This window comes from Tamandua tetradactyla, chromosome 14 (assembly GCF_023851605.1).
Source record: "Tamandua tetradactyla isolate mTamTet1 chromosome 14, mTamTet1.pri, whole genome shotgun sequence".
Taxonomy (NCBI): Eukaryota; Metazoa; Chordata; class Mammalia; order Pilosa; family Myrmecophagidae; genus Tamandua; species Tamandua tetradactyla.
The window spans coordinates 86,232,076-86,251,322 of NC_135340.1; the positions used below are offsets into that span (position 1 = coordinate 86,232,076).

Consider the following 19,247-nt stretch of genomic DNA (forward strand, 5'->3'; position numbering starts at 1 on the left):
AATTATTGTATAGTCTCCTTTAGAAAATGCTTATAGGAGAAAAGGGGCCTAGATTGTAAGTTCTTATAGCAGTCACATTTAGTCTGGAATGGTAATTATTATTTCTGGATTTTGAGAGGCTCTTTTATATATCTATCTATAACCTAGTGTTTAGAGATGATATCCAAGCCAATCAATATTAAGGTAGTTCAGAACACAGGGGTAAGGAAGACATTTTCTGTATTTTGGAACTTCACCTATTCTTTGAGACCAAAGAAAGAAAGATTTATTTTGCCCAGAACCTAAGTTTTCTACAGTATGTAATCTAACTCAACCTGTCTGGATAGATCATTTAAACAATCCAAACACAGTGAGCCCAGAATAAGAATAAGGGCCTTTAATCTTGTATAGTTTAATATAATGCCTGGATACATCCCAGAGTATATTAAGCAGATAATCAAAAAGTATTTGTGGGTTCCCTTGAAGGATGGGAGAAAAAATATGGAACTGTTGAACTTTGCCACCAGGGAAACCCCTGATGCTGTGTCAGGCATTGGGGACACCCAGGTCAATGGGCCAAGTCCTTGATCTTGAGGCATGCTCTTGTGAAGCTAATGTATATAGTGGAGAAGTTTGGCCTATGTGTGGGTGTGCCTGGGAGTTACTTCTAGAGGACCTCTTTGGTTGTTCAGATGTGGCCTCACTCTCTCTAAACCCAACTCTGCAAGTGAAATCATTGCCTCCCCCACCCAACCCCACGTGGGACATTGCATCCAGTAGTGAAAGTCTCTCTGGCAGTATGGGAGATGACTCCCAGGGATGGTGATGGGTGCACACAGGTGTGCAGTTAGGAATGTGATCATTTTGTAGGCTATGAGAAGAACTCACAGGAAGAAAACAGCTTATGCAAGCCATACCCTTTCTCCCTCCTTCTCCTTCACCACTTCAATGCTCATGCTAAGGTCTAGGAAACCACCTCCTATTATAAGATTTATATTTCTCTACATTTTCTTCTAACAGTTTTATGGTCTTATATCTAATGTTTAGATCTTTGAGTTAATTTTTGTATAAGGTATGAGATATGGATCCTCTTTCATTCTTTTGCATACAGATGTCCAGTTCTCTGGACAACATTTCTTGAAGAGACTGTTCTGTCCCAGGTGAGTTGGATTGACTGCCTTATCAAAGATCAATTATCCATAGATGACAAGCCTACATCTGAATAATATTTTCAATTCCATTAGTCATTATATCTGTCTTTATGCTAGTACCATGATGTTTTGACCACTGTAGCTTTGTAATACTCCTTCAAGTCAGGTAGCATGAGGTCTCCGACTTCATTTTTCTTTCTCAGGATACTTTTAGGTACCCTGCTCTTCCAGATAAGTTTAGCTATTGGTTTTTCTATTTCTGAAAAGTAAGTTTTTGTGATTTTAATTGGTATTGCATTGAATCTATAAATCAATTTAGGTAGAATTGCATCTTAACTATATTTAGTCTTACAATCCATAAATATGGTATGCCCTTACATTTATTTAGGTCTTCTGTGATTTCTTTTAATAATTTCTTGTAGTTTTCTTTGTATAGATCTGTTGCCTCTTTAGTTAAATTTATTCCTAATTTTTTAATTCTTTTGGTTGCATTTGTAAATGGATTTTTTTCTTGATTTCCTCCTCAGATTGTTCATTACTAGTGTATAGAAACATTAAAGATTTTTGAATGTTGATCTTGTAATCTGCCACTTTGCTGTACTCATTTATTAGCTCTAGTAGTTTTGCTGTGGATTTTTTTGGGTTTTTGATATATAGTATCATATCATCTGCAAACAGTGAGAGTTTTACTTCTTCCTTTCCAATTTTGATGCCTTGTATTTCTTTTCCTTGTCTAATGATTCTGGCTAGAACTTTCAACATAATGTTGAATAACAGTGGTGATAGTGGACATCCTTGTCTTGTTCCTGATCTTATGGGAAAAGTTTTCAGTTTTTCCCCATTGAGTATAATGTTAGCTATGGGTTTTTCATATATTCCCTTTATCATATTGAGAAAGTTCCCTTCTATTCCTATTCTTTGAAGTGTTTTCAACAAGAAAGAATGTTGAATTTTGTCAAATGCCTTTTCTGCATCAGTCAAGATGATCATGTGGTTTCTGCTTTGATTTGTTGATGTGTATTACATTAATTGATTTTCTTACATTGAACCATCCTTGCATACCTGGTACAAATCCTATGGGGAGCTTTCTTATGTGAAAACTTGGCAAGAGAAGTTTAAAAACTTGAGAATTCTCCTCTTGGAGAAGCTTTATGATCAGGTCAGACACGATCCATTCACCACCTGGGCACTGTGGTCAGAAGTCAAAGTATGGCTCAAGTGTGAGTGGTTGTTCTTTTGTGACATTTCCAGCAGCAGATAGCATAAAAAAAGAGATTTTTCCTCATTATGAGGCAATTCCATTCAGTTCTTCCATGACTGAACCTGCTCTCACTGATATTACTGATCATATTGCCATAAGGACCTGATCCCAAGCTTGAAGAAAGTTCTAAAAAGAAGAAATATTACATGTGAGGAATTAAGCAATAAGAACAGAGAGTCATATGAAGTAACTAACAGAAAAGACTGACTCTTCAGTCAGGCCTATGCAGGAAAGAATGCCAAAAAAAAGAAGTCAAAGTAAACAAATATGGAGATACTTGAGATGAGTGACACATTACATCATTGGACCAACTGAAGGTGTTTCAATATCCAGCTTTACCTAGATGGTCATGAATATCTGCGTGCTTTGAGTTCAGCAGCGGTCTTCCAAAACACATTTAAAACTAAAACCTGGGTTTTTGTGGTTTGGCTTATTATGATGCCTTTTAAAACCACAGAGTTCTATGTTAATATTTTGAAAATGTACTTGACTTTGGGGAACTATATGAATGGTGGTGTCATATCATGATAGTATTTAGTTTTGTGAGATTGTTTTAAACATTATAGGGCAAAGATACTCCTATAAAACTATCAGATTGTAATGCTTTAGAATCTTCCTGTATGAGACTATGTGATATCCTCATGTTGAATTGGGGGAGAGGGAAGCAAGTATAATTTTTTTTTTTCGCATGGGCAGGCACCAGGAATTGAACCTGGGTCTCAGGTATGGCAGGCGAGAACTCTGCCTACTCAGCCACCGTGGCTCGCCCTGCAAGTATGATTTTAAGTGTTAAACTTCATACCAAAAAATTATGAAAAGGCTTTGCCCAGTGTTTGCTGTAGTAGCTTAATGTTTATGATAAATAAAATGTAAAGGAAGCTAAAAAAAAAGTAAACTTGAATTTTTATCAACCAAATTAGCAAACATGATAGCATTTGATACAATCATGAACTGGCAAGACAAATTTATATTCACTACATATAGGAATGTAAATGACCATATTTCTGTAAACCAATCTAGCAATATGTATCAGTAATTTTTAATATGTTTATAATCTTTGAACCTCAAATACCACTCATTGGACTCTGTCTAAAGGAAATAATCACAAAAGTCACTCTTTTCAGGATTACTCATAATAGCCAAAGTAATTTTTAAAATCCTAATTGTCAATATTATGGGAGTAATTTATTAATTATGGTGTATCCATTCCTCGGATTATTCTACCATTAAATGGCATTTATATGATTTTTTAATGATGTGTTTCCCTTTTCTTTCTTTCTTCTTCTTCTTCTTTTTTTTAATGCTCAGGATGATTTAAGGATAGCCAGGCAGTGTGGCTGCTGGAACAGAAACTTCAGGGTAGTGAAAAAACACTGTGCTTTTTGACAAACAACACTTTTTCCCCTTCTTCATTGTATTTTAAATACAGTGAGATGTGAAATAGCACCCCCACCCCACCCTAGCTTATCAAATAAATGTGTGCACTTCGGGATTTGTTTAGGAAAACAGAAGCCACTCTATGTGTTCTGATTATAAAGGGTTTAATATAGAATTAGACACTTGCACAACTGCTGGAAGAGCAGAGGGAGAGCAGCTCAAGGCAGCGGTGAAGGTGGAAGAAGTGGGCATGGAAGGTCATAGAATGAAGCCGATGCTTCTTGAAAGCTTACTGGGAAGCCTCGGGGAATCTCACATCTGTTCAGCATCCGTTGTCACCACCTTTGGAGAATAATAGCTTCGGTGTCCCATCGCCTTCCAATTTCCCCCCAAGTTCCTCTCACTGGCCTAATCTGGAAAAGGGGTAGTTTCAAACTACCTGGGAATGTAGTTTCCTGCTGCTCAGAAAGCGCAGTCATGAGAGTGATGCTGAGCTCTACAGGCTATCCAAACGATAGGCTGGGTCTGAGTCTCACCCTACCTGTCAGAGCCAGGCAAGTAGTCAAGAGCTGTTTCAGTTCAGTAGCAAAATTTTCTGGGTTATAGATAACAAAGGCTGTACTATGTATTTCATTGCTAAAATAGTTTCATTTTTCATGTCTGTGAAAACTGCAGCTTATGTCAATACAAATTTGAAAATCAGAACAAAACAGAAGGCTATATAATTTGAATCGAGTTATATAATCTTTTTAGAAAGTTAAGAAAATAGCAACATTCAAAAATCGTTCACTTGAACAAAACAGCAGTGTATTCCCACTTATGTGTTGCTGGTGGGAATGTAAAATGGTGCATTCGGTGTGGAAAACAGTTTGGCAGCTCCTCAAAAAGTTAAAACATAGAGTTACCGTATGACCCAGCAATTCCACTCTTAGCTACATACCCTCCAAATTAAAAGCATATGTTCACGCAGAAACTTATACATGAAGGCAGCATTATTCACAATCACCAAAAATTGGAAACAACCCAAATGTCATTTTGATGAATGGATAGACAAAATGTAGTCCATACAATGAAATACAATTTGCAATAAAAAAGCATGTACTGATTCATACTATGACATGGATGAACCTTGGGGACATTATAAGAGGTAAAAGACACAAAAGGCCACAGATCATGGGATTCCATTTATATGGAATGTCCAGAATAGGCAAAGAGAGGCAGAAAATAGATCAGTAGTTGCCAGAGGCTGGGGAGAGGAGGAAATGGGAAGTGAATGCTAATAGGTACAGATTTTTATTTGGGGTGAGAAAATGTTCCGGAATTAGGTAATTGGTTGCAAAACTCTGTGAACATACTAAAGACCATGGAATTGCACACTTAAAAAGGGTGAAGTGTTTTGTTTTCTGTTTGTATAATTGAATTATATTTCAATTTTTTTTAAAAAAAACTGTTATTGAAAGATCCTAGTAGTACTGAGTTCAACTAGTGTCCAGATCATGGCTTTTAAATTTATTTCTTCACTAAATCGGACCCAGTCTGAAGCAGAGAAAGTACATGGTGAGCCCAGGACAGTTCATTGTGCCTGAAAGCAAGGAAGTTCCCAAAGAATGATGGGAGATATCTAAAGGACACTGGCCAAATTTGGGACACCTTGAACATCAAAAAGAATAGTTACTGTAATTGATTGTAATATACTAAATAACTTAAAATCCATAAATAAGAGAGAAAAAAGTAATTCTTTAGAGAAGAATGCCAGCTAATAGATGTAAAAGGAGTTGCAGAATTAGAAAATCACTGTTTTGCAACTCCTAATGAGATAATTGATTCAGGCAAAGCTTGGCAATAGATGCTATAGTCATTAGGTGAAAAATTATTAGGAAACTAAATATTCCCCAAACGGATTACTTATTAATTTAATTGCAAATGGAAAAATTTGTCTTTGCAATGGAGAAGTCTGGCAATCACCACTTTAAAGCGGTGATCAAATTTGGCATCATTGATTATGGAAAAACTTGATATTGTGCTTCCTAATGTGATGCAGTATGAAGTACACAATTTTTTTTTTTTTTTATAGGGGCGGCCACCAGGAATCAAACCCGGGCCTCTGGCATGGCAGGCGAGAACTCTGCCTGCTGAGCCACCATGGCCTGCCCTAAAGCACACAATTTTATTAAGTGTTCTTACTAAATGAACATTCTGAAGATAATCAAGCTTCTCTAGACTCGCTCTGCATTTTACAGAAATTCAGGACAAGCTAAAGGACTTCGTGTGTAGTATTTTACAAGGCAATTGGCCTAAAATCTTCAAAAAGTCAATGTCATGGAAAAAAAGAATCATCAGCTGTAAGGGGAGTGCTGAAGATTAAAAGACAGTTAAACAGCAGCAATAAAACACAACACCTGTTCAGTAAGCACCTATTGCTAGTTGCATTTAGATTTTGTAAACCAATGCTAAAATGATACAGGCACATTAATATATCATGCTTTAGTGATAATCTAAAATATTTATTAAAACTTTTTAATAAATGGAAAATTTTATTGCAATTCCTTGTTGTATTCCCTCCCCTCTAGGGAAAGAAATGATAATCACATAAATGCCTATCTTTGAAAGCAGATAATATGGCTTGTGCTTCAAGATATTCAAATGACTTACACTTAAGCACAGATTCAGCCCATAGAAAATAGAAATGCATGGAACAACTTTTCCTTTCATTGGGCATGCAAAATCTTTCCACCAGTTAAAATCATTAACTATAATATGGGCCACATCATAAGATATTTCTGGTCAAAATGCAGCGTTTAGAATAGCACTCCCAATAGAAATAATAGGGTCAGCCATAAATGTGAGTCTCAGAAGTAATTTCAAATTTTCTAATAGCTATCTTGAAAAAGCAAAAATAGAAAGATAAAGTTAATTTAGTTGTATATTTTAGTTCATCCAGTATATCTGAAACATTATTTCAACAAATAATCAATATTAAAAATTATTAAAGAGGTATTTTACATCCTTTTTTTTCTATTAAGGCTTTGAAATTCACTATATATTTTACATTTTGAGCACATCTCAATTTGAACTAGCCACATTTCAAATACTTCATAGTGGCTTAAATACTGGACAGCATTAGTCTAGAATATAAATGTTGGCTCAAAATAGAATTGGTTTAAGTGCCACAGATGAACAGTAGCAAATACAAAAATTTTAAAAGTGAACTTTTAGAATTCATATTGTATTGTATCAGGTATTTTTGTTCTACTTTTGCTCTGGAATTTTTTTTAGGAAAGAGAAAATAAGCCAAAAATTTTTGTTTGTGTATCAACTAGTGACTAACATGGTTGTATTTAGGATAAAAAAGTGGAGATAGCCAGAAGAAAAGACTTCCAATTTTATACATGTGTTCAAAATCATTAAACACTAATTAGCTCTTAGTAGTTATAGTTTGCTATCAGTGTCTGAATTCAAGGGACATAAAGTTTCCACATCCTGTCAATCATCCCTTCAAACCAGACTTTGCATTTTTCTTTTTAGATTCCCATAGCCCAGACTTTAACCCAAAACCCCTTTCAAACCCACTGGGTGGTAGAGCATGCTTCTCCTTGGTCTCTCTGCTCCCAAGTTCTCCAACCCCACCTCACAGATACCACCAGATTTGTCCTTTCCCCCACCCTGTCTCTGCCTCCCCCAGACCCTCACACTGGCTGCAACTCCAACCATTCATTGTGCCCCTGCCGTCCTGTCCTCTTCCTGTCATTCTACATTGAATGCCATTTACTTTCCCCCAGCAACTCGGGCACACACCCTGATTCTGAACTTTTTATCATGCTAATTCCACAGCTAATACATTCTCCCCTTCCGCTCTCTGGCTATTTAAGTCCTACCCACCTTTCCCTGTTTGGAGTAAATGTTCTCTCCTTTCAGGGGCTGTCTTCTCTGCAGGCTGTTCACATTTCCTCTGGCCCCCATTGGGTCATATGCCAGTCACTGCCATTCACTGTCTAATGACTGTCCCCATGGGTATTTTCTACCTGCAGTCTGCAGGGCCAGGTTACTCATTCCTGCACATCCTCAGCACCCCACCCTGTGCTGAGCATGCAGAAGGCACTAGGTAGGTACTTACTGAACTACATCCCCAAGACTTCTCCATGGTTTATAGAGGAGATGTCTAGAAAGTCAAAAGGCACATGCATAATACTTGTTTTCTTTTTTTTTTTATAATACTTGTTTTTGTGTGAAACTCATGGCGGCTTTCATTCAGGGGATAGATCAAGACATTGGAAGACATTGTGTTATATCAACTGCAAACATGTCCTCAATTCTTCACCCTCTCCTGGACCCATGCCCATCGCAATGTGGTTTGTAGCTCCTCCCCCAAAGAGGTAGAGTCCATTTCTCCAGCCTTGAATCTCGGCTGGCTTTGTGACTAGCTTTGGCCCTTAAAATGAGAGAGAAGATAAAAAAAACTGCCAGTTCTGAGACTAGACTTCCAGGTGCCAGTTGTGATCAGTGTGGACACTGATCCAATCTTGCTCTACAGGTAACCAACAAGTGACCTTGAGCAGACACTTCACCTCTTGGGTTTTTCCTCATCTATGAAATGAAGAGATTCAGCCAGGAAAATCCTCATGACTCTTCTACATCTTTATCATTTTTCATGTACCATTGTCTCATTTAATTCTCACAACAACCATGGAGGATAGATATTAATTCCTCTTTACAGTTGGAGAAACAAACCCATGTAGGTTATACAGCCTCCCCTAGGTCGCACAGTTAGTGAATCTGTCAGAACCTTCTCATCTCTGTTTCTTTGGGACAGTTCTCCCAGTTAGGGTCTGTCCTGGCCAGCAGCTCACATTTCACAGGACAACATTTGCATTTCGAATGTGGCTGTTATAGCTGTCTGAGATTCCCTCTCTATTCCCAAGTTACACTGAAAAGTGTGGAAAGAAAAAGATGCCCTTCTTATAACTTGAAACTTGTGGCCCGCTACTGGACACCACTGCTGATAGGGCACTATGAAATGATATGATTATGATTCTTATAAGTATCAACTCTGACTAGCACAGTGTAAAGAATTGTATATGTTTTGTATTGTAGAAAGGTCAATTTATGAAATGTAAACATTTAAAATATGTTCTGATTTTTGTAACACTGGTTTGAAATTACTAAATTTTACAGTGCATTAGAGGACTTGACAAATGGAAAAAATAGGCTGATCTGCTAAAGAAAGCATTTCCACTCTTATCTGAACCCTTCAGGTACAGAGGACCCAGCTTTTATAGGATGGCTGATTTTGTGTTAGCTAAGTCTAGAAGCCTCTTTCTAGACAGGAACAGAATACAGCTAATTTTCTCTTGTACTTAAATAGACAATTACTCTAAAAGGATAGTTGTCTATACGCGCTTCAATTCTACTCTCCGCCCAGAAATCAGGTGGTGAACCTATTGACTTACTAACTTAAAGAAACATTTCATCAAAAACTAAACAAAACTCAAATATAGACTTCTAGCTGTGACATGGTATCTCATATCAGATTTATTCTCCCACTAGGAACCATTATGAAAACATTTATAATGTTATAAAAACGTTACGTATTTTAAAAACTGTTTCATGAAAGCTGTTTGGAAGTATTGGAGAGTAAGCAAGACAGCTAAGACTTGAAGGAAATGCATTGAAATGTGCTCAGAATGCATACTAAGCCAAGGAAGCAAAAATTGGAGTTCAGGGCTACATAGGTGGTCAGAATCTGAGGGGTTAAGATCCCAGAGGAAAAAAAGGCAACTGTAAAGAAGTGAGCCTGAAATTCTACTTATAATCCCTTATCAGACTTTTGCTGACTCTTAAATTGAGCTCATGAGACTCCAAGAAAACAAACAGGAAGTTCCTAAGGAGCTAAAAAAAAAAAAAAGATAAGCCGAGATTTTGGCAGTCTCACATTTATGAAGAGACCAATATTCGAGCTCAGAATTCACTAAGGGTGAAGGGATCTGGTCAAACCCTAACCCTTCAGTTGAGACTGTGAACAGACCATGTCCTAGGACTAAAGGCAAAGTGTACGTAGACCAGCCTTAACTGAACTGAAGTCATCTGTCTTAATTTCTCTGCCAGTGTAAGGAGGCATCCACGAGAGAGAGTGGTTAGGGGCATGTGTCAGAACTCAAACAGCATGGGAAGAGTATTGCATCACAGAGTGAGGGCGGTGTCCAGAGTAAGGAGAGCATTTCCAGGGAGAGAGCAGAGGGAGTACACCCAAAGTCAGGTGGCTCATCCTAGGGATTTGGAAGCAAAACAGGATGAGGGGGTTCAATCCCCCTGTGGGGGAATTGGGCTGCTGTGGGGTGTCAGAGTCTGAGCAAGATGAGAAAAACATCCAATTGGGGGGGGGGGGTTGTGAAGCCTAGGGTGGGGTCAGACCCCAAGCGGGGCAAGGAGAGCATGTACGTAGAAGGGCATCCTGGCATCTGGTGGTGCCCATGCAGGGTGAAGAGGGTTTTCATGCAGCAAGCCGATGTGAGAAGTCGAAGTCTGAATGGGAGTTTGTGCGAGGAAGGGGTTGGTGGCAGTGATGCGGAATTGGTTAGAAATCAAATAAATAACATATTTTAAGGCTGATTAGAGCTAGGCTTCTTAGTAGCAGAGAGGGAGGTACAAAAATGGAAAGGGATAAAACTAGAATGAACCCTGTGATGTTGGACTAGAATTCAAGGTATCAATATGAGCTCAGAGTTTTCAATACATAGAGATAGAAATATAGGTATAGACATATATGTACACGTCTGAGCATATACCATATGCATATATGTGCATTATACTATATGTACATGTATATACACACACACACACACACACATATGCACATAGTACCTTGATCTGTCTACTGTAAGGGTCTGGGAGAAGAACATCCCAACAGCGAAGAGTACAGGGTAAGCTTGGGACATCTGTTGTGCCAAAAAGCCAGGAAATGCCCAAAACTGATAGGGGGCGTGTCGAAAGGACATAGAACCCAACTTGAAGGGACTTTCCAATGGCCACACTTTAGGGATGGGCAGAGAGTTTGACCAGAAAGGGGCAGCATGAGGGAATATTTTCTGATATGATGGGACTGTTCTGTATCTTGATTGGCGTTGGTGGTAAAGGAGAGAATTTTTCTGTAAATCACTTTAAAATGTAAGTTAAAAAAATTAAAAGGAAAAACTTTCCTTCAGTGGAAATGCCTGACAGATACCACCTTAATCAAACATTCAAGTGAACATCACAATATTGGGACAAACTGAAACCAAGTGCTAGCTGAGAGCATGCAATGGAAATGCAGCATCACTTTTGTGATATTCCTGCTAAAGATACATAACCTGAATATAATCATGAGGAAACATCAGTCAAACCCAACTGACTTTCTACAAAATACCTTCCCTGTAATATTTTAAGTTGTCAAAACCATACGAGTCAAGAATGTGAGAAACCATATCGTAATTTTCAGCACACAGATCCTGTACATATTTTCTTAGACTTATATGTAGGTATTTCATTTGGTGGGGAACAATTGTGAATGATATTGTGTTTGCAATTTTGGTTTCTACATGTTTGTTTCTTATATATAGAAGTACATATATCCATGTGGGTTTGGGTTGTTTCTTTTCTTTTGGTGGATTCCATGAGCATTTCTACGTGGACAATCAAATGACCTACAAATAGGGACAATTTCTTCCTTTCCAATCTGTATACCTTTTATTTATTTATTTATTTTTTTTTTATTTTGCCTAATTGCTCTGCCTAGAATTTCCAGTACTATGATGAATAAGAGTGGTGAGAGTGGGCATCCTTGCTTTGTTCCTGATCTTAAGGGGAAGCATTTTGTCTTTCACTGATAAGTATAATGTTGTGTTGGTTTTCTGTAGATGTTCTTTATGTAGTTGAGAAAAGTTCCCAGTTATTCCTAGTTAGGTAACAGTTTATATCATGATGGATGTTGAATTAAAAAAAAAATGTATTATGATAACATACATATAAAATACAAGAATTCCCCTTTCAACCACTTTCATGTGTATAATTCAGTGATATTATTTAAATTTACAATATTGTGCTACCATCTTCACCATCCATTAAAAAAAAGTTTCACCACCTCTAAGGTATCAAACAAGACCAAACTGAAGAACATTCTACCAAATACCTGACCAGTATTCCTCAAAATTTTCATGATCATAAAAATCAAGGAAAAGATGGAGACACTGTCACAGACTAGAGGAGACTAACAAGACACATGGTTAAATGTAAAAAACAGAACAATAATGGAAAAACTGTTGACATATGAATAAATTCCAGAGTTTAGTGGATAATAATGTACCAAGATTGGCTTTTTATTTTTGCCAAATGCACCATGGTAATTTAAGATTATAATATTAGGAGAAACTGACACTGCATAAACAAGGAACTCTTTATATTTACAACTTTTCTGCAAATTTAAAATTTTTCCAAAATAAGATCTTATTTTAAAAAGTCACCTCCCCATATACCACACCCTCTGAAAAGCCCACAAGATCAAACATCTCTGTTGAATATGTTGGGGAAGTCATGTCACACTTAATGACTTTCTCCCAGCCCTTGTCTGCTCTGCTCATTTTCTCCTCTTGCTTGTTTCTGTGCAGGTGTTCACCATGTTTCCATTTTGCAAGAGACTACAAGCAGCCCAAGGGAGACATTTAAATGCAAACAGTCCCAGCTGTTTGTCAAAAGTTGCTTGATAAATGCCTTTTGCTCCTTGGTAGGGCCTCTTCCTCAGGGGGTATATAAAAATCCAACACTTGGGCAGTACAAGTGTCCCTCATCTTGATGTTCATGACCTGAGAATTTGACCTCCCCAGGGGACTGGCCATGATAGGATCTCTTCCCCAACTCTTTTGGACTCTTTCTGCTGTATAAGTAATAAAGCAGTCATTTTATGAAAGTTTCTGTAGTATCTGAGCTTGTGTTCCATAAGGTACCATATAGGAACTTGCTCCATAGGATACAGATGGAATCCAGTTGGATAGTCTGTTGTAGAATTGAACAAAATAAGTGAACAAAGCAAAGTCATTTATTTTTATTTTATACTGATTATAATGATCTGTGGCAGAGAATGCCAATTACCTGTCCATATTCATTCTTTACTAACAGTGCTCCATTTTTAGTGGGCACATTGCTACCTAGCTAAATGACTACATTTACCAAACTCCCTTGCCAATAGGGATGACCCTATAACTGAGTTCTGGTTGATGCAAATGGAAACAGAAGTGTATGACATTTCCTTCCATTTAAGTAGATGGGTATGTACTCCTTTCCTTCTTCCTTCCTGCTGACTGGTATGAGAATATGTCACTGAGGCTGACAGAGAAACAAGAAAGCATGAGCCTAGGTTTTTGAGGAAGTTTTATAACTGTCACACCTAATTTTATCTGATACATGATCATACACACATTTTTTTCCTAATTAGGAAAATTCAGAAAAATATATAGATGCATGTGGAAGAAAATTAAAACTACCTTATTCCCACCACCTAGAAAGTGCTTGTTTTGACATGTCTACTATCACTTATGAGATAAATAGATACATATTAGATTGAAAAAAAATAATTCTTATAATCCTATACATTGGGTGTGGTATCTTACTTTTAAAAAGTTGATATTAAATGAACATTGTGCCAATTTGAAAGTATTATGTACCCCAGAAAAGCCACGTTTTAATCCTGATCCAATCTTGTGGGAGCAGCCATTTATTTTCATCTTGATTCATACTGTAGGTTGGAATCTTTTGAGTAGATTATTTCTATAGAGATATTACATGTCCAATTGTGAGTGTGATCTTTTGATTAGATGGAGACATGGCCCCACCCATTCAAGGTGGGTCTTGATTAGTTTACGGGATCCTTTAAAAAAAGGAAACATTTTTGAGAGAGTTAGAAACAACAGAAGCCACAGAGTTGACAGAGGGAACAGATACATGGATGTCTGGAAATGATCGGAGCCCAGCAGATGTTGCCATGAAATGTTAAGTCAATGTTAACTCTGAAATGTTTCCTCAGAGACAAAAAATAAATTAGAGGTTATAGGGGGAGGGAAAATGGGGGTAGAGGGATAGGGGGAGTGTATATTTGGTTGATATGGAATATGGACAAATAGAAGGGAAAAAAAGAAATAGGAACCACATGAATATTAGAATGGAAGGAATTTAATGCAGGGCTTGATTACAAAGCTGATAGGAAAGCTTAGAAACAAAACAGGAGTCATTTAAACAACTCAAAGGTTAGCCATAGCAACAAAGTATTACCACCATTAGGCAGAGAAGAGAGGTGTAATAAGAGCCTAGGGCCAGGAAAACTAGAGTCATGGCAGACCTTTCCTGTGGGAGCTAGAACCATGGAGGAAAATCAGCTACTTCTGGAGATGTCTCCTGAGGTAAAGGGGTTGGGGGTGGGAATTAGCTGGATTCTCCCTTCCTCCCAAATTGTAACCTCTCTCAAGAACCTCCCATTGGCCCAAACCATTCAGGAACCTGGGTAATGGATTCTTTAGAGAGCAGCCTCCCCAAGTGTTCTAGTTTGCTAGCTGCTGGACTGCAACATACCAGAGATGGACTGGTTTTTAATAAAAGGGGATTTATTTCATTAGTTCTTCAGAGGAAAGGCAGCTAACTTTCAACTGAGGTTCCTTCTTATGTGGGAAGGCACAGGATGATCTCTGCTGGCCTCTCCAGGCCTCTGGGTTCCAACAACTTTCCCTTGGGTGATTTCTTTCTATATCTCCAAAGGCTTGGACTGAGCTGTGAGTGCTGAGATGAGGTATGCTGAGCTGCTTGGGCTGTGCTACATTGAGTCTCTCATTTAAGCACCAGCCAATTAAATCAAACATCATTCATTGCAGCAGGCATGCCTCCTAGCCGATTGCAGATGTAATCAACAACAGATGAGGTTCACATGCCATTGGCTCATGTTCACAGCAATAGAACTAAGCATCTTCACCTAGCCAAGTTGACACTGGAATTTAACTACCATACCAAAATATAGAAAAGAGCGGGGGAAAAGTAAGGAATGAATCTGATGGAAACAGCCCCAGGGTTGGCATAGTCCACCCCTTTTACTATTTAGCATTCATTCGCCACCAATAGTTAATCCCTTCAAACATGTGACAACTTTCTGTCCCACACGTGAAGGTGTCTTCTCCTTCATCAATAAGGAGGAACAAATCCCATCAGATATCATATCCATCTCAGGTCCAAGATCTCCAGGTGAATTTCGGTCCTACCCATTAAGTTTGGATGTTGCTTCTTGGTCAAGTGACCTTGTTGCAAGATTAAGTACCAGCAGCACATATATAAAATACCAGGGGAAGAGAAGGGGAAAAAAGATATCAATGGTTAATATGTATATAAATATATATATAACTCTTACAGTTCTCATTTCTAAAACTGGTCACAAGACCATAATTAATAATTATCACTTATTTCTTCTACTTACCTGGGGCCTCAGCCAGCACCTAGGCTGGTCAGAATTATTTACTTAATAAAAAACATTTCATATCTGAATGGTCTGTATTTAGTGCTCCATGGTTTATTGCTTTAGTCTTTAATTGGTATTTAATATTGGACAGTTTTCCTCTGATAATTAATACCAATCATCCCATATAGGGATCCCATATAGGAAATTTATTCTTTCTGAGCCTGTCAATTCAGTAGCATGAGGAATCCTAAATGGTAAGGTGGCAGATTCAACTTCCCACTTAATTGGACCATTTTAATAGCTCCTGAAAGAATAATCCCTCCCTTGAGAACCTTGACATAAAATCCAGGAAAGCCCAAGGTTTGCAGATGGTAAACAAGAGTTTTTCCAGTGATATATCAGGTGTAACAATGAGAAGCGCCACTCGCAATTTTAACCCTTGGCTCCTGGACCCATGTGTTCTGGCTAAGAGAGGATTAATATCATATAGTGGCTGCTGGTTCAAAGCATAGAAATGTATCCTTTTGGGAAGTACTTCAATTTGCTGTTGTCATCTCCCAGTAGATGCCACAAAAAAGTCTTCAGCTAGTCATTCTCTTTTCTATTGACTTTCCTGCTTCTGAGCAATATGGTATGTAAGGCCAGTGAATTCCATGGGCAGGAGCCCATTGCTGTATTTTAATTGCTATGAAGCTAGTACTTTGGTCAAAAATGTACTTTATGGATCATGATGGTAAACAAGTTTTTCTCTAACTCCACAGGTGGTTTACTGGCAGAAGCATGGTGGGCAGAGAAGACAAACAAATACTCCCAAATAAGTGATTATTCAATTAAGACGATTTGATGAGTCCAATGTATTAATGTTGCTAGTGGGTGGTTGGCTGACTCTCTTGAGAAATGGTACTATATTGGATCATCAGTCTTGGTTTCTGCTGTTAGCTGCTTTAATCTAGATTCATAATTGCATTTGGTTAATGTGGCCATTTTATTTGTAAGAGCCTCCTCTGCTGTGGATGTCCTCTGGTGAGCATTCACACAAGACAATTTTTACCCAGATTATCTTATCACCAATCTTACAATCTTGTTCTTTCCAAGTCCCTAACCAGCTGGCAAAATAGCTAGCTAACAGTTTGGTTCAAAAACTCAGTGTGGGTACGTTCCTCTGGCCATATCTCCTTTCATGCATAGTGGGAAACCAAATTAATTACTCCAAGTTCTGGTCACTGATTGGAGCTTTCTTTACCTCTGTTTTCAGAGCCAATCCTAACTAGGGCCATAATGTGGCAGCAATCCTCTTTTAGCTAGAGATACCATGTCACACAGACCGTCTGTAAACCAGATCTAAATTCTTTCTTTCTCCACAAACTGGGCAATGAGAACTCCTAATAAGGGGTACAGGTATGCAGCTGGAGGTGGTAGATGAGACGTACTGGTGCCTGCGAGGCATATGTGAACCAAACTATATTAGAGTTCTCTAGAGAAACAGAGTCGGCAGGAGATACCCATAGATATTAAATTTATAACAGTGTCTCATGTAACCAGGGTAATGTAGAGTCCAAGGCCTGTAGGGCAAGCCACAAGCTGGAAATTCTGGTGAAGGTCCTCAATGAATTCTCAAAAGAGGCTGCCGGGGGAACCATGGGAATGTAAGGGTCCAAAGTCTGTAGGGCAAGCTGCAAGCTGGTAACTCCAGTGAAGGTCCTCAGTGAACTCTCAGGAGAGGCTCGCTGGACAACCGTGGGAATGGAAGAGTCCAAAATCCATAGAGCAGGCTGTGAAGCTGGAAGCTCCGATGAAGGATCTGGATGAACTCCACAGGAGAGGCTAGCTGGCTGAAGTAGGAAGAGTGACTGTTTCTTCTGAATCTTCCTTAAGAGCTGTCCAATTATCAGATTAAGCATCGCTCATTGCAGAAGACACTCCCCTTAGCTGATTACAAATGCAATCAGCTGTGGATACAGCCAGCATGATCATAAATTTAAGTCCATGAAATGTCCTCATAGCAACAGACTGGCCAGCGCTTCCCCAACCAGACAACTGGGCACCATCACCTGGCCAAGTTGACACATGAACCTGACAATGACACCAACTCACAAATACCACTTCCATTTGATAAGACATTGTTTCTGCACACACAAAACTTCATGGATTAGTATCTGAGAGTATACAATTAATGATGGGAAATCATCCACCTAGTCACTCAGAGTCTCATGGTGTAGAGGATACCATGACACCCTGCCCATAGCCCCTAATCCAGGACTGGGACACTCGTTCTTCACTTCCAGGATCATGATCACAGCTGAGTCCCTCTGGAAAGTTTCCTAAGCCTGTGGGAGCAGCCCCACCAACGATTATGCCCCCTCCCTGGGCAAAGCCTGTATCTGCCACCTGGTTGATGTGGTAGTACAAAATCATGGCCCCCTTTACTCAAGGGAGAGTAACTCTACTCAAGGAAGGGCAACACTAAAGGGACAATGCAACTCCAGAGCTCCCTGTGGAGCAGCTCAGCCCTCTGTTACAGCTATGTCATAGTTCAACTTTTACCTTTTGACTAGTGCTTTCCTCTCTCATACCCTTAATGGTTGTTGTCATGGTCAGGGACATGTGTCAACTTGGCCAAGTTGTGGTACCTGTTTATCTGGTTGGGCAAGTGCTGGCCTATCTGTTGCAATGAGGACATGTCATAGAATTAGATCATGATCACATCGGCTGCATCCACAGCTGATTCCATTTGTAATCAACCAAAGAGGAGTGTCTTCTACAATGAGTGATGCTTAATCTAATCATGGGATGCCTTTTAAGGAGGATTCAGAGGAGACAGGTTCCATTCCTGCTTCAGCTGGTGAGACTCTCCTGTGGAGTTTATCCAGATCCTCCATCGGAGTCATCGGCTTCACAGCCTGCCCTGCAGATTTTGTACTCTGCCTTCCTGCGGTCACGTGAGACACTTTTATAAATTTTATATTTGCAAGTGTTCCCTGTTGCTTCTGTTTCTCTAGAGAACCCTAACTAATACAGTTGTTGTTCCCAAGCAGTCCCCAATAAGCTCCTGCACATCAATCTCCATCCTGATACATAAGTCAAATGTCCAGGCTCTCCAAAGTCCTTGGGCAGGATAGGGTCTTCTTCTCAAAGAAGAGTTGCCAGGCCAGGAAAGCATAGCTTTGCTCCAAAACCTTATGAGAGAGAGGCAAGGGAGGTGTAGAATTTAATTAGTCCTCTGGAGCAGCTGGTAAATAGCCTAGAAACTGTCTGAAACAACTGTTTGGGGGACATCCATGTGGACACATATTGTACCCCAGTCTGGAATGGGTGGAAGGGCTGAGATCATAGCACAGAACTGTAAGTAAAGCCCCCAGATTCCAGAGTCTGGTGCCCCTCCTCCCACTGTCATGGCAAGCTAAGTTCAGAGCCACTTGTCCATGGGAAAAAGAAGCCCTCTTTACTAGGATCAAGGGAAGGCAGCTCAACCAAGCTCTAATTGCAGTTTTTTTTTTCAGGTGCATGGTCTGGGAATTGAACCTGGGTCTCCTGCATGGAAGGCGAGCATTCTACTACTGAACCACTAATCGCAGTTTTAATTAACGAATTTTGACTGCTGTATACAAGCTCTAAGTACAGATAAACCCAGAGAAAGCAGGAAAGTAACCTTGGCAGAGATAATATGGGGCTGACCAAGAAAAAAACAAACAAGCAAACAAAAAAATGGAGGTGGCCAAGCTCAGAATACTGGAAATTGGCTGTGACCCAAAATAAAGGACATATAGAACCATGTACCAACTGCAGCTTTTTTTTTTTTAGCTATCTGCATGGTTCTCTTCCTCATCTCCTTTAAGTCTTAGTTTAAATATCATCTTCTTTCTAAGGCTTTTTTTTAAAAATATTTTTTATTTAGAAATATCCACACAGATACAGTTTAACCATATTATATAATCACTGGCTCACAATATCATCACATAGTTGTGTATTCTTCACTATGATCATTTTTAGATCATTTGCATCACTCTAGAAAAAGAAA

The 19,247-nt window shown here is 38.9% G+C and overlaps 1 long non-coding RNA gene and 1 pseudogene across 1 annotated transcript in view; both read left to right on the forward strand.

The window, feature by feature from the left end:
• The window catches only part of LOC143656554 (OCIA domain-containing protein 1 pseudogene), a 40,949-nt pseudogene extending 38,268 nt beyond the window's left edge, over window positions 1–2,681 (forward strand).
• Window positions 1–19,005, forward strand: part of LOC143656319 (uncharacterized) — a 60,326-nt gene extending 41,321 nt beyond the window's left edge. The window contains exon 2 of the long non-coding RNA XR_013162455.1: window positions 18,730–19,005. This is a non-coding gene — a long non-coding RNA (uncharacterized LOC143656319). The remainder of the gene's footprint in view (window positions 1–18,729) is intronic.
• Window positions 19,006–19,247: the final 242 nt, after the last annotated feature.